A 13,677-nucleotide genomic window follows, 5' to 3' on the forward strand; every position below is an offset into this window, starting at 1 on the left:
CAGGCATAAGTGGTAGAGGGTTGCTTTTCAGACTGGAAGCTTGTGACCAGTGGTGTGCCACAAGGATCAGTGCTTGGTCTACTACTTTTTGTCATTTATATAAGTGATTTGGATGTGAACATAGGAGGTATAGTTAGTAGGTTTGCAGATGATACTAAAATAGGAGGTGTAGTGGACATTGAAAAAGGTTACCTCCAAATACAACAGGGTCTTGATCAGAAGGGCCGATGGACTGAGGAGTGCCAGGTTGAGTTTAGATAAATGTGAAGTACTGCATTTTGGAAAAGCAAATCTTAGCAGGATGTATACACTTAATGGTAAGGTCCTAGGGAGTGTTGCTGAACAAAGAGACCTTGGAGTGCAGGTTCATAGCTCCTTGAAAGTGGAGTTGCAGGTAGATAGGTTAGTGAAGAAGGTGTCTAGTATGCTTTCCTTTATTGGTCAGAGCAATGAGTATAGAAGTTGGGAGGTCATGTTGCAGGTGTACAGAACATTTGTTAGGCCACTTTTGGAATATTGTGTGCATTTCTACACACACCCCCACCCCATAGGAAGGATGTTGTGAAACCTGAAAGGGTTCAAAAAAGACTTGCAAGGGTGTTGCCAGGGTTGGAGGATTTGAGCTAGAGGGATAAGCTGAGGCTGTTTTCCTTGGAGTGTCAGAAGCTGAGGAGTGACCTTATATGGTTTATAAATGATGAGGGGCATAGAAAGGGTAAATAGACCAAGTATTTCCCCTGGGATGGGGGAATCTGGAAATAGAGGGCGTAAGTTTAGTCTGAAAGGGGAACGATTTAAAAGAGACCTAAGAGGCAACTTTTTCAGAGGGTGGTGTGTGTATTGAATGAACTGCTAGAGGAAATGGTGAAGGTTGGTACAATTTCAATACTTAAAGGGTATCTGGATGGGTACATGAATAGGAAGGATTTAGAGGGATATGGGCCAAGTGCTGGCAAATGAGACTAGATTAATTTAGCATAACTGGTTAGTATGGATGAGTTGGACCGAAGTATCTGTTTCTGTGCTGTACATCTCTTTAACTCTATGACCGGATTTACATGTATTTGGAAAGGCAAGGACTGATTAGAGAGAGTCAACCTGGCTTGGTGCATTGGAAATCATGCCTAACTTGAGGTTTTTGAAAAGGTGACAAAGAAGATTGAAGGCAGAGTAGTAGATGTCTATAATGCAAGGCATTTGATAAAGTTCCACATAATAGACTTCTTAGTAAGGTTAGATCATATAGGATCCAGGGGGAGCTAGCCATTTGGATATAAGATTGACTTGAAGTTAAGAGATAGAGGGTGGTGGTAGAGGGTTGATTTTTTGGACTGGAGGCCTATGACCAGCAGAGTGCCATAAGGATTGGTGCTGGATCCACTGATATTTATCACTTACATGATTTGGATGTGATTATGTGGTACAGTTAGTAAGTTTTCAGATGACACCAAAATTGGTGGTGTAGAGGATAGTGAAAAAAGTTACGTCAGCATATGATGGGACCTTGATCAGATGGGCCAATAGGCTGAGGAGTAGCAGATGGAGTTTAATTTAGATAAATGTGAGGTGGTGCATTTTGGTAAGGCAAACCAGGACCGTACATTTACAGTTAATGGCTTTTGGGAGTGTTTCCCAACAGAGATTCCTGGGTGCAGGTGCACAGTTCCTTGAAAGTGGAGTCATAGGTGTATAAGGTGGTGAAGAAGGCATTTAGCATGCTTGCCTCCATTGGTCAGTGTATTGAGTATAGGAGTTGGGGTGTCATTTTATGGCTGTAAGGACATTGGTGAGGCCACTTTTAGAATACAGAATTCAATTCTGGCCTTCCTGCTATGGGAAGGATGTTGTAAATCTTTTCTGCACCCTTTAAAGTTTAACAAGGATGTTGCTACCATTGGAAGTTTTGAGCTATAGGGAGAGTCTGAATAGGTTGAGGCTATTTTCCCTGTAGCATCAGAGGCTGAAGCGTGACCTTATAGAGGTTTATAAAATCATAAGGGGCATGGATAGGTGAATAGTCAAGATCTTTTCTCCTAGAGGGCTTTGGTTTAAGGTGAGAGGGGAAAGATTTGAAAGTGACCTGAGGGGCAACATTTTGCATGTATGTAGTACATGTATGGAACAAGCTGCTAGTGGAGGTGGGTACAATACAACATTCAAAGGTGCCTGGATGGGTGCCTGAATAAGAAACGTTAAGAGAGATATGGTCCAAATGCTGGATATCTAGTTGGCCCAGACGGGTTGGATCATAGGATCTATAACTCTCTGATTTGTATAAGTGATAAAAGAATCAGTACCCAGAGGGCATAGATTTGAAATGATTGGCAACAAAAAAGACTTCAGAATTCAAATCCCTACAGTGTCGGGACAGGCCCTTCAGCCCAACAAGTCCACACCGACCCTCTGAAGTGTAACCCACCCAGCACCATTCCCCTGATTGATAACCTACACTGCGGGCAATATAGTATGGCCAATACAACTGGTCTGCATGTCTTTTGGACTGTGGGAGGAAACCCACACAGACATGGGGCAAATGTGCAAACTCCACACAGACAATCCCCTAAGGCTGGTATTGAGCCCAGGTCCCTGGCATTGTGACATAGCAGTACTAACCACTGAGCCACTATGCTGCCCTAGCTTGATGAGAAAACATTTCTGCACCAAATTAGGACCAAGAGGCACTGAGAATTAGATTATGTAGCAAATTCAACAGACTAAGAATATACTCCACAATATTCAGTGATGACCTGGAAATGATAGTGGGAGGCGAAGTGGCTTCAATTGCAATTTTTAAAAAAACAGACTTGGTAAATACACTCAGAGTTAAGTGGGACTGAGATAGCTCTATCAAACAGCTAGCACAGACTCAATTGGCAATATGGATTCTTATTCTGTGCTGGATAATTTTATGAACTCTATCTTCATAATATCTCTCATTTTGTTCTCCTATCTTGGTCCATCTACAATTGATACCATCATCTGTGCTTTCACATTGGACCCCACCTCCAATACTCTCTTGGCTGCTCACCCATACTCCATTTTCCTTATATCTTGATTCATTCCAAAAACCTGCTGTTCATATTTTATTCTACAGCAACCTTATGTATCCATCACACTCTGTGCTAATTAACTTGATTCTCAGCCCCTTATTTCTTAAATTTAAAATTCTCATCCTATTATTTAAATTCTTTCATGGCCTCAGCCCTATAGATCTGTAATGTTCTGTATTGCTAAAAGCCCAGTAATACTTGTTGACTTGACTCTGGTCTCTTGTGCATTCACTGATAACAACAGTGCTTTTGAGTTACCAGAGCTCAGAAATTAATTCCATTAAACTCTTCAAATTCCATTCTTCATTTTTATTCTGTTAAAACCTCCTTTTTTTCTGCTTTGGTTTGATCATACATTTGCAAAACTCTTATTGTGGCATTTTTATTATGTGAAAGTTACAATATAAATCTAAAGAATATGAAAGGTGTTCTCAAAATGTATCGTTATTTTCTCTCTCAGCAAATTACTATTTACATGGTATACTAAGTAAGGTTGCATTGGTGGGCAGATATTAGTTATCATCAGCTGTCCCTGTATTTGAGAATGATATTTACTCAGGATCATGTGTTTTTGCCTGAGCCGTCATATGACTGAATAGGTTAATTAATAAACATTGACTGTTGATCCATGTATCTTTGGTTGCATAACAAATTAGTTATTTTCACAAAGATAATTAATGGCTGCTGATTTGTCTAATATTAGTTCAGATACACAGGTACCTGTTTTAGGTCCATTGCTTGTTTTAAAGTTAATGGTTGGATTCAACACGTCAGGGTAACAATCAGTAAAGACTGCATATGCTAGATGTTTTTCAATGCTGCTAAAAATGTTGCTTTTGGGCTAAAATAATTTGGTGCATTCATACAGCTCCTTGGGAGAAGGACCTGAGAATCTCTCAACATTGCAGTTCCATGAGTGTTGCAGCGCTGCTATGAAAGTAAGTCATATAAATGCATAACCATGATAAATATGAAAGGAGTACATTTCTTGCCTCTGAAAGGCTTTGGTTCAGCCACATCTATACATTCCCTTCACATGGCAAAGAATATTGAAGCGAAGAGGAGAATCATTTGATATGTTCTTTGTCATCAGGATAGACTTTGGAAACTGAAGGCTATCATTCTGAGATATGCTTTAGGCAAATCTGATCTGGGCTATTTTTTAAAATAGAGAGAAAATTAGATTTGATCCAGAAGCAATTTTATTATTTGATTAAAATAGGCAAAAGAGGTTGAAGGGCATAGTACATGTTATAGGAACTGGTGTCGGCCATTCACCCCTTTCAGCCTGTTCCACCATTCAGTGAGATCATGACTGATCTGTGGCCTGATTGCACATAGTTGCCTTTGACCCTGTTGGGAGAGGTGTCAAAGAGCAGTCTCCATTCCGGTGTCCAGCAGCACAAGTTGACGTTTATTCCAGAGCTCTTTTATCACACATGTGGGAGAGGCCAGACACCCCTCCAGATCTGGCTTTCACGTGGAACACAGTTGCCCCCTTAATTACGGATCCACTTGGAAGAGAGGTCAGTGGCATTCTGGCTTCCCTGCTGAATACTGTATTTTTATAGATTGCTACAATAATTACATGCAACATTTGATGTCATTGTTCCATCCCCTTAATCTATACATCTGATCCTGTAAAATACCTGAGCAGTGATGGATAGCCCTAGGTTCCCCATGCTCTTGTGATGTTTACCAGACATCATTGTCCTCAGACTTTGAGATCTTATGATTTGCCCCATTAACTTACATTTCAATGTTAATGGTTAAACTTTTTCTCAAACATTTGCCAGACCTACTTATGTCTAAGGACTGTTCAAATTATGTTATTCATTGCTGTTCTTATCAAATTCTGATACTTATTTTCTGTTACTAATCACAGGAGATACGGGATGACGCTAATTCCTATGAATTGCCATTAAATTCATAGTTAAAAGTCACACAATGTCAGGTTGTAATCCAACAGGTTTATTTGGAAGCACTAGCTTTCGGAGCTAGTGCTCCTTCATTAGGTGGTTGTCTGATGAAGGAGCAGCGCTCCGAAAGCTAGTGCTTCCAAATAAACCTGTTTATAAACTTGCGTGAATTTAGCCCTATACTGGCACCTCCAAATCATTAAATTCATAATATCACTTCTAATATATGCTTAGTTATATAAAGTTATCTGGTTATACTTAGTGTTAGAATTATTTAGCCAATGAGTTACGAGCAGTTTCTGTCCCATCTGACTTTGGAAGGTTCGGCAAACACTGTCTCTCTATCTAGCATCTACAACTAAAACCCCTTCTAGTCATGTGCTGTCTTCTAAGATGAAAGTTACTGACTCTATCTTAAACATTTCTACATTAACAGTTTTATATAATAAGGTAACATCTATTCTACTGATAAGACTGAAACTCAATCCTTTCACAGCTTAATGAACTTGTCTGAACTTCTAGGGTTTTGCAAGACAATATCTTGCTCATCCTTTACCTTATTGTGGGATCATATTTTTCTTTTAATTCCTGCTAAACTAAAAACTTCAGGCTGTCTATTCCCAGACATCTCTTATCAGACTACCTCTTACAGACATCTGCAGCTGCGGGTTTGTACAGAATTCCCCATAACATGCTTTGTTTTGCCTGGATAATGTTACCTTGGATTTATCTTATTTTCAAAGTTACCATTATCATAACTTATGATCTTACTTTAATTCTGAACTCAGCAAGCTAATTTTGTTACTGCAGCTAAATATCTTCACCATATTTATGCAAATTAAAAATCCACGGGCTGCCACCTCTGGCCATGCGTTGTCCAACAGACCTATATCCCTTAATAACTTTTGCTTGCAAACATTTACCTATCTCCCATTTAAAATTAAGAATCGGTTCAGCATCCACTTCCATTTGTGAAAGTGTGTTCCAAACATCTACCACTCGTGGTGTATAAATGTGCTTACTAAATTCTCTCATTAACAGTCTGGTCCTAATTCTTGGACTATATCCCTTGTTCTAAAACCAATTAGTTGAAGTAGATTAGATTCCCTACAACATGGAAACAGCCCCTTCGGCCCAACAAGTCCACACTAACCCTCCGAAGAGTAACCTACCCAGACCCCTCTGACTAATGCACCTAACGCTATGGGCAATTTAGCATGACCAATTCACCTGACCTGCACATCTTTGGACTGTGGGAGGAAACTGGAGCACCCGGAGGAAACCCACGCAGACATGGGGAGAATGTGCAAACGCCACACAGACAGTCACCTGAGGCTGGGATCGAACCTGGGACCCTGGTGTTGTGGGGCAGTAGTGCTAATCACTGTGCCGCCCCAAGTAGATTATTTTCATCTTCCCAATCTTTTAAATATTTTGAAGACTTCAATCAAATCAGCCCGTAACCTTCTAAATTCTAGAGAAAGCTGTCTTAATTTGTGTAATCCCATTATCAACCCATTTAGATTAGGATCCAGAAAGTACTAGCTCAGACTCTAATGGCTGTTAAGATATCAATATGTGAATTCCCTGCAAGCATTTAAAATGGAGCTGGAAGTATTCATGCAAGTGAAAGAAAGCTTGAGTTAAAGAAAGCAGCTGGGATAGCTGGCCTTGAGAGTCACTATGGTCTCTGTACTGTACATTTGTTTGACTTTGAGGGTTGAAGAAGAGTTTCCTGGACATTTTTTCAGAGTTAACCTTAGCTTTATTTTCAGTGTTTTTGACTCTCAGAAGGTTGAGGGTAGACAGTGTAAGTAGATTGAATGATGTCAGGGTGAGACAGGCCTGCAGGAGCAGTTGTGTTGATTTTTAAACCATAGTTGAACCAATAACCTGCCCAGACGATGGTGATGTGAGACTCAGTTAATCTTAATGTTGTTCCTCCAGTGAGTTACCAACAAACAACCAATGTGATGCGGTAGTTGGTCATTGGAAGGAACAAAAGGTCTGATAGCTGGAGCCCAGAAGCTGTTGCTGGTGATACTCTAGCTATGACTAGATAGGACAAAATGGAACTAAACTGCCGGGTGGATAATGGGAGAGAAGCATTAGAAATAAAATGACTTGGTTAGTTCATGAATTCACAAAAAGGAAAGTCACAAAGACTAATGATGCGGTGAACGGTGGAATGCTTACTTAAATGGGCAGGGAAAGAAAATATAAAAGTGCATTTGTATCTCAGAAGTACTTCCTGAAACTATTTCACAATGCTTAAAATTCCTAATGTTGAAACTGCCCCCAAGGTCTTCCAGGAGGCAGTTTCTACAGCAGTTCCATTCAGTTTTAAAACAATAGCAAACAAATAAGGTTTTGTATTCAGCATTGTTTTAAACCCATTACACAGTCCCAGGTTTTTCTCCTCATTAAAGCCCATCAGCTCAAAACGGTAAAATAAATAAGTCGGTGTCAAAATTGTGATCGAGGAGGCATTTCTTGGGATGCCTCTGAAATCCCTAGGAGTCTGGAAAACCATTGGGATGGAGATCTAATTGGGGAAGAAGCCTGGTTCAGGGGAGGCCAAAACCTGCCTTAGGGGCCTTGGGTTCATCAGTTCCTCCTAATTCCACAAAAGCAAGTGGAACAATGGTGCTTTTCGAAAAATATGTATATTTAAATGACCTCCCAATTTCTAATCGGTATACTTCTCCCAAGTGGCAGATGGCAAAACCTTGGCAGGTGAGTTCCATGAATATTTTTAATGGCCAGTCAGCCTGATTTCTGCTTTTTCCCTGTCTTTTTCAAGAAGTTTACATGGAAGCACTCTGCCTCATTTACTTTGCACCATTGCATTATGTTGGAATATACTGACGGAAAATGTATTGCAAAGCTCGAAATCACTGAAACATATCACTAGTCTGTCTACATAGCTGAGAAGTCAGCCCATACATGCCCTGATCTCAGATGTCAGTCCAATTTAAAATCCAAACAAAAATGTAGAGCTATCATTGGCACCACAGAGGCCTCCCAAGAAATCCCTCCTCGATCACAATTTTGACACCAGCTTATTTATTTTACCGTTTTGAGCTGATGGGCTTTAATGAGGAGAAAAACCTGGGACTGTGTAATGGGTTTAAAACAATGCTGAATACAAATCCTTATTTGTTTGCTATTGTTTTAAAACTGAATGGAACTGCTGTAGAAACTGCCTCCTGGAAGACCTCGGGGGCAGTTTCAACATTAGGAATTTTAAGCATTGTGAAATAGTTTCAGGAAGTACTTCTGAGATACAAATGCACTTTTATATTTTCTTTCCCTGCCCATTTAAGTAAGCATTCCACCGTTCACCGCATCATTAGTCTTTGTGACTTTCCTTTTTGTGAATTCATGAACTAACCAAGTCACTTTATTTCTAATGCTTCTCTCCCATTATCCACCTGGCAGTTTAGTTCCATTTCGTCCTATCTAGTCATATATCACCAGCAGCAGCTTCTGTTCCTGCTTCTGTATCATTACCCCTGGAATACTGCCAACACCTACCCTTGGCCCCTTCTTATTTTGCATCCACATGCTGCAATATTGTAGCATCAGCTGTAACACTGATGTTCGATTCTACATACGTTGATAGTACCCAGTTCTATCTCTCCAGCCTCTCCACCTTTCCACTTATTTGATGCAATACTCCTCTAACATCCAGTATTTGATAAGTAGAAATTTCTTCTGGTTAAACAAAGGAAGGATGGAAATCATTGTCATCACACACTAACACAAACTTTATTCCCTAGTCACTGACTCCACTTCTCTTCCTGGTGACTAAGTGTCTTAGTCTGAATCAGATAATTTGCAACTTGATAAAGTATTTGGTGATGAGATGAGTTTCTGTCCCATCACCAAGACTACCGACTTCCACCTCCACAACACCACCCAACATCACCCCAGCCTCAGTTCATCTGCTCCTAAAACTCTCAGTTATGTCTTTGTTACTTAATTGCTCATATGAAGTACATTGGGGCATTTTACTATGTTAAAGGCTCTATATAAATTTACATAATCTTTGCACGTTTCAGACGTTTGTCCAATTCAGTCAGAGTTGTGCTGCATGGAAACAGACCCTTCAGTCTAACTCATTCACACCAACCAAGATTCCCAAACTAAGCTAGTTCCACTTGTCTGTGTTTGGCCCATATCCCTCTAAACCTTTCCTGTACCTGTCCAAATGTCTTTAAATGTTGTAACTGTACTTGCATCTATCACTTCACCTGGCAGTTCATTTCACATGCAAACCACCCTCTGTATTTGAAAAAAAAAGTTGCCCCTCAGGTTCTTTTTAAATCTTTCTCCTCTCACCTTAAAGAAAGACCTAGGGAAAGACCTTTGCTATTCACCTTTTTTTCCCCTTTTTTACCAATCTTTGGTAGTCTACTTATTTACTACTACTACTTACCAATTTCTCTCCCTTACCTGTCATATTGACTTGAAGTCACGGATTTAACTTGTTAACAAAGATTAACAGATTTAATGGAGACTGCTGCTGCTTGTTATTAGATGTGCAACCTTCACCTTTGAAATGGAAATCAGTGTTCTTGAGCCATTGCCATGACACTACTCACCATGACACTGACTATGGAAATAAAACAAAGAATTGTGAATCCTGGAAATTGGAAAACAAAAACTATTATAGACCACACCAAACGCTCTGCAAACATATCAAGGAGACAGCCTATCCCTAACTTTTACCTCCGTTAAAGGCAAGTGTAAGGTACTGTGTTCCAGATATAATTTGATTAGTCACACTACTTGGCTTTGTGCAAAACACACCTCCAGTTAAAATACAAACTGAAAGAAAAATTGGTACAACTTTATGAATAATTTAACAGAATAATACATTAACTAACTACTAATCTGTTCCAATATATCAACATCCCACGAACATAACCTTGGCAAAAGCAAAGTCAGTAAAATAGATTGTCCCACATGTAATTCTGGCAGAGAGGGAGAACCCAAGCTTTTTAGCTGTAACGGAGAGAGAGGCAACTTCCACAGCCAACTTCTAAACCCTAACAACTATCAACAACTAAACTAAAACCCTGGTTCTACGGGAGCCTGACTCTACCCATTCATGCTGCTTCTATTGATAAGCCTTTTTAAAAAAACCCAAGGCCTCACAAGCTGTTTACTTTATTGGCTTGGAACAGACCACTCCAAAGCTCTGTCTCAACCTCATTTCATAAAAGAAACAGGATAAAATAGAGCTCTTAAACCCATAGTGTCATCATAAAACAGAAATTGCTCAATTAAGAATCACTGGACTCGAAACATTAACTCTGTCTTTTCCCCACAGGTGCTGCCAGATCTGCTGAGTTTCGTCAGCAATTTCTGTTGTTGCTTTGATGCTGACTACTAGTAGTTGACTATGAATCCCAAGTGTGAACCAGCAATGTAATCCCACCTTCTCACTTTTTAGTGGACCATTAGGGTTGCCCTCTCTTCGTAATATATGAAATATTTGACACACGTGGAAATTAACTGACTGTTTTTGAGAGCCGCATTCATAATATTAATGACGTTACTCAAATGTCACCTGAAATCACATTTCCTTTTAGTGACAGAAGAATGATAAAGAGTAATGAAAAAAACCCTGATGTGATATGAAAGGACAACATGCTATCGAAAAGCAGCAAGTTGAAAAGAATATATTGTATAAATGTAGTAGTAGTGGTCAGGTAATGGGTTTTAAAAGACAATCTATAAATTCTATTGTTTAATTCTGATGTAGCATTTAATAATACTCTCTTACTAGTGTTTTATTTAAATGAGCTGTTAGATTGGCAGAAATTCCACTGTTTGCATCAGAGTGGATCTTGTTGCCTCTTTTTTTTTGGGAGAAATTGAAATGGGGGTGTGGAGACAGCAAGAGTAGAACTGTTTATCTACATCATTTTTGTTGCAAATAACTCTCCTCCATGCTCCATTCAGCCATTCCCTGGTGGCAACTATGATCAGGAAGTTTCAATAACTTACTCAAACAAGTTTTTTTTTAAATGGAAGGAATCTAATGTCATGAGATGTAATGTCAATATTATTTTGACAAGTGAATCAAATGTGAAGTTAACTAAACTAATGAAAAGCATTCCTTGACATTACTTGTCATGTCAGTTATACATATTTTATATATGGCTATATGAATATAGAATGCCATTCTTCATATACATGTACAGATGCCTTGACATTCATGGGAGCCAATGGAATAAGCTGCGGTTTGCCATCATGAGGAACATGGCTAGACCTTCACAAGAAAGTTGAACTATTTTGGTATTGATGTACATGCTGAAAGTTCCTAATGAACAGGAAACAAAAACTAATGACAACTAAAGTAAACTTGAATTCACAGCTTTTTTTTCTAAACTCTCTCTACCTCTGAACCTGATCTAGAGATCTTGATCTCTATCACAATTTGGAAAGTTTTTGTTTGACGTTTCTCCTAGTTGTATATTAGACACCAACTGCACTGGTGTAGGTCTTGCATAATGATATATACAAGCAGATTACAGTCATTTTTTAAAAAAAATTGGCTCATAAGTCTACTATCAGAATGAGGATGCAAAATGTACCATCATAAAGTCTGAGGCCATTGGTCTCTGAGCATCAAAATTAAGCTCTCCAAATGTTATTTTTGGTTTCCACCAATTTTCACTAGAAATTTTGCCTCCTTGTGCAAACATTACGACAGATTTATGAAAAGGTATATCTGCAAATAAACAAGTTTCTATATTTACAGACCCTATCTGGGAGAGCCATCAGCCAAATGATGGCTCGTACTCCAGTTTAGAGTAGATTGTTGCAAATTCAATAAATTTTAATACCAGGGTAGATAGAGAGTTGAGTATAATTGAGTGGAAAATAGCAATATTGTGCAATTCTTTAGTGCCTTAAATGTATCAGAACACTTCAAGGCATTTAATTAGCAAAAGGAATTTAAAAAAAGGTTTGGCACCCATCAACAGATGACATAGAACAAGACACATTAATCAAGTTTGTTATTAAGCAGAATGTATGAGAAACAGGGCAATTCCAAACCTGAAAGCATAGCTGTCGATCCTGGAATGATTAAAATAATAATGTACAAAAGACCAGAATTGGAGGAATATGGAGATCTCTGTCTTGTAGGGCTGAAGGAGATAATAGGGAAGGCAAGAGATAATAAGGCAAAGGAAGGATTTGATAAACAAAGGTGAGGATTTTTAAACTGAACAATTGTACCTGTAGCAAGTACAGGAATAATAGGTGATTAAAGTTTGGTGCAAGATGTAATACTGGCAGCAGAGTTATTTTTTTGAGTGAAGTCAATGCCATGTGGAAGATGGGAGACCAGTCAGGAGAGCATTGGAAGTCAAGACTAGAGGTAAGAAAGACATGGATGAATATTTCTGCTCAACTTCAACTCTTCAGTTGTTATACCATGGAGATGGAAGTTATACTATGGTGATGGAATGGATCAGCCACTTTTGAAAGATTCCAACCTGAAACGTTGACTCCTCTGCTGCTTGACCTGCTGTGCTTTTTCCAGCTTTGTACATTTTTGGCTCGTTACGCTTTGCATAGCATATATGAAAAATTTACACTCTCAACCAATACATACACCATAACCTATCTCTCTAAATCATTTGACAACAGAGATTTGTAGTCATCATTTCATGCATTAAAATGGTAGTAATCTTCTAGTGCAACATTCTGTAACTTGTCAGCCTATTATAAACAATACTACATTTGTAGCTCCAGAGATATTGCTACAATACATCTAGAGATACATGCTTCTTCATCCAAACATTTCACTAGTACAGGAAGTAATTTGGGGGGTGATTATTTCCACTTTGGTACATGGGGTCACCTTTCACATTGGTGACAGAAATGATTCTTTTTCTCATTTTGCATGGGTGGGGAAAACACCCAAAATCTATCCAACAGCTTTACCAGATTTCCACTAAAGATTTTATGATTGTGCACAAACTTATTAGTAAACATTCTTAAACATACATGCAGCAAGCAAATTAAAATTGGAATAATTTTAGTTCCAGTCTTCAAGTGGATGTTCTGCTCAATGAGTGTCTTAAATGGTGAACTGAATGTGGAAGGAAGTCCTTAGGAGAACACAAGTTTTTTTTTTGGTTTAATTATTTGTATTACTCTTTATACTCCTGAGATGACTGGGGAAGATGTGTTCTATATTCATTTTGACCAGAAGAGTTGATATTTCCTATTCTTTTTACATATATTGATGTTTTAAACATCTAGTTTAGTTTCAAATATGTAAAATCACCACTTAGGCTTGCAATGCATGACCCATGAAGTTTGATCATGTACCTATCACATTTGTATTTTCAAGGAATGGGGTTAAAGGTATTTCTTAACACATTCTCATATTTTTGATGTTGCTGGGTACTTAATAAGTAATTTTGTTTCTGTTTGATAAAGTTGAATCAGATAAGTCTGTCATCACTTTGGCCTTTGGAACAACTGTTTTAATATTCTATTAGGGTTTATATGATTCTTGGTAGCAAGAGAAATATATTGAAGCAGTACTGCCTTTAACTTCCAGTGTAGTTTTCTTGATAATTTCCTGTAACATGATTCAGCAAAAGATAACAAACTCCTTAAAAATGGTGAAAATAACATTTATTCTCTTTCCTTGGGGTTTCCTGAGATCTTCTGCC

This window comes from Chiloscyllium plagiosum, unplaced genomic scaffold (genome assembly GCF_037043375.1).
Source record: "Chiloscyllium plagiosum isolate Xiang-an unplaced genomic scaffold, Cpla_swu_hap1 HiC_scaffold_16, whole genome shotgun sequence".
NCBI classification, from domain to species: domain Eukaryota; kingdom Metazoa; phylum Chordata; class Chondrichthyes; order Orectolobiformes; family Hemiscylliidae; genus Chiloscyllium; species Chiloscyllium plagiosum.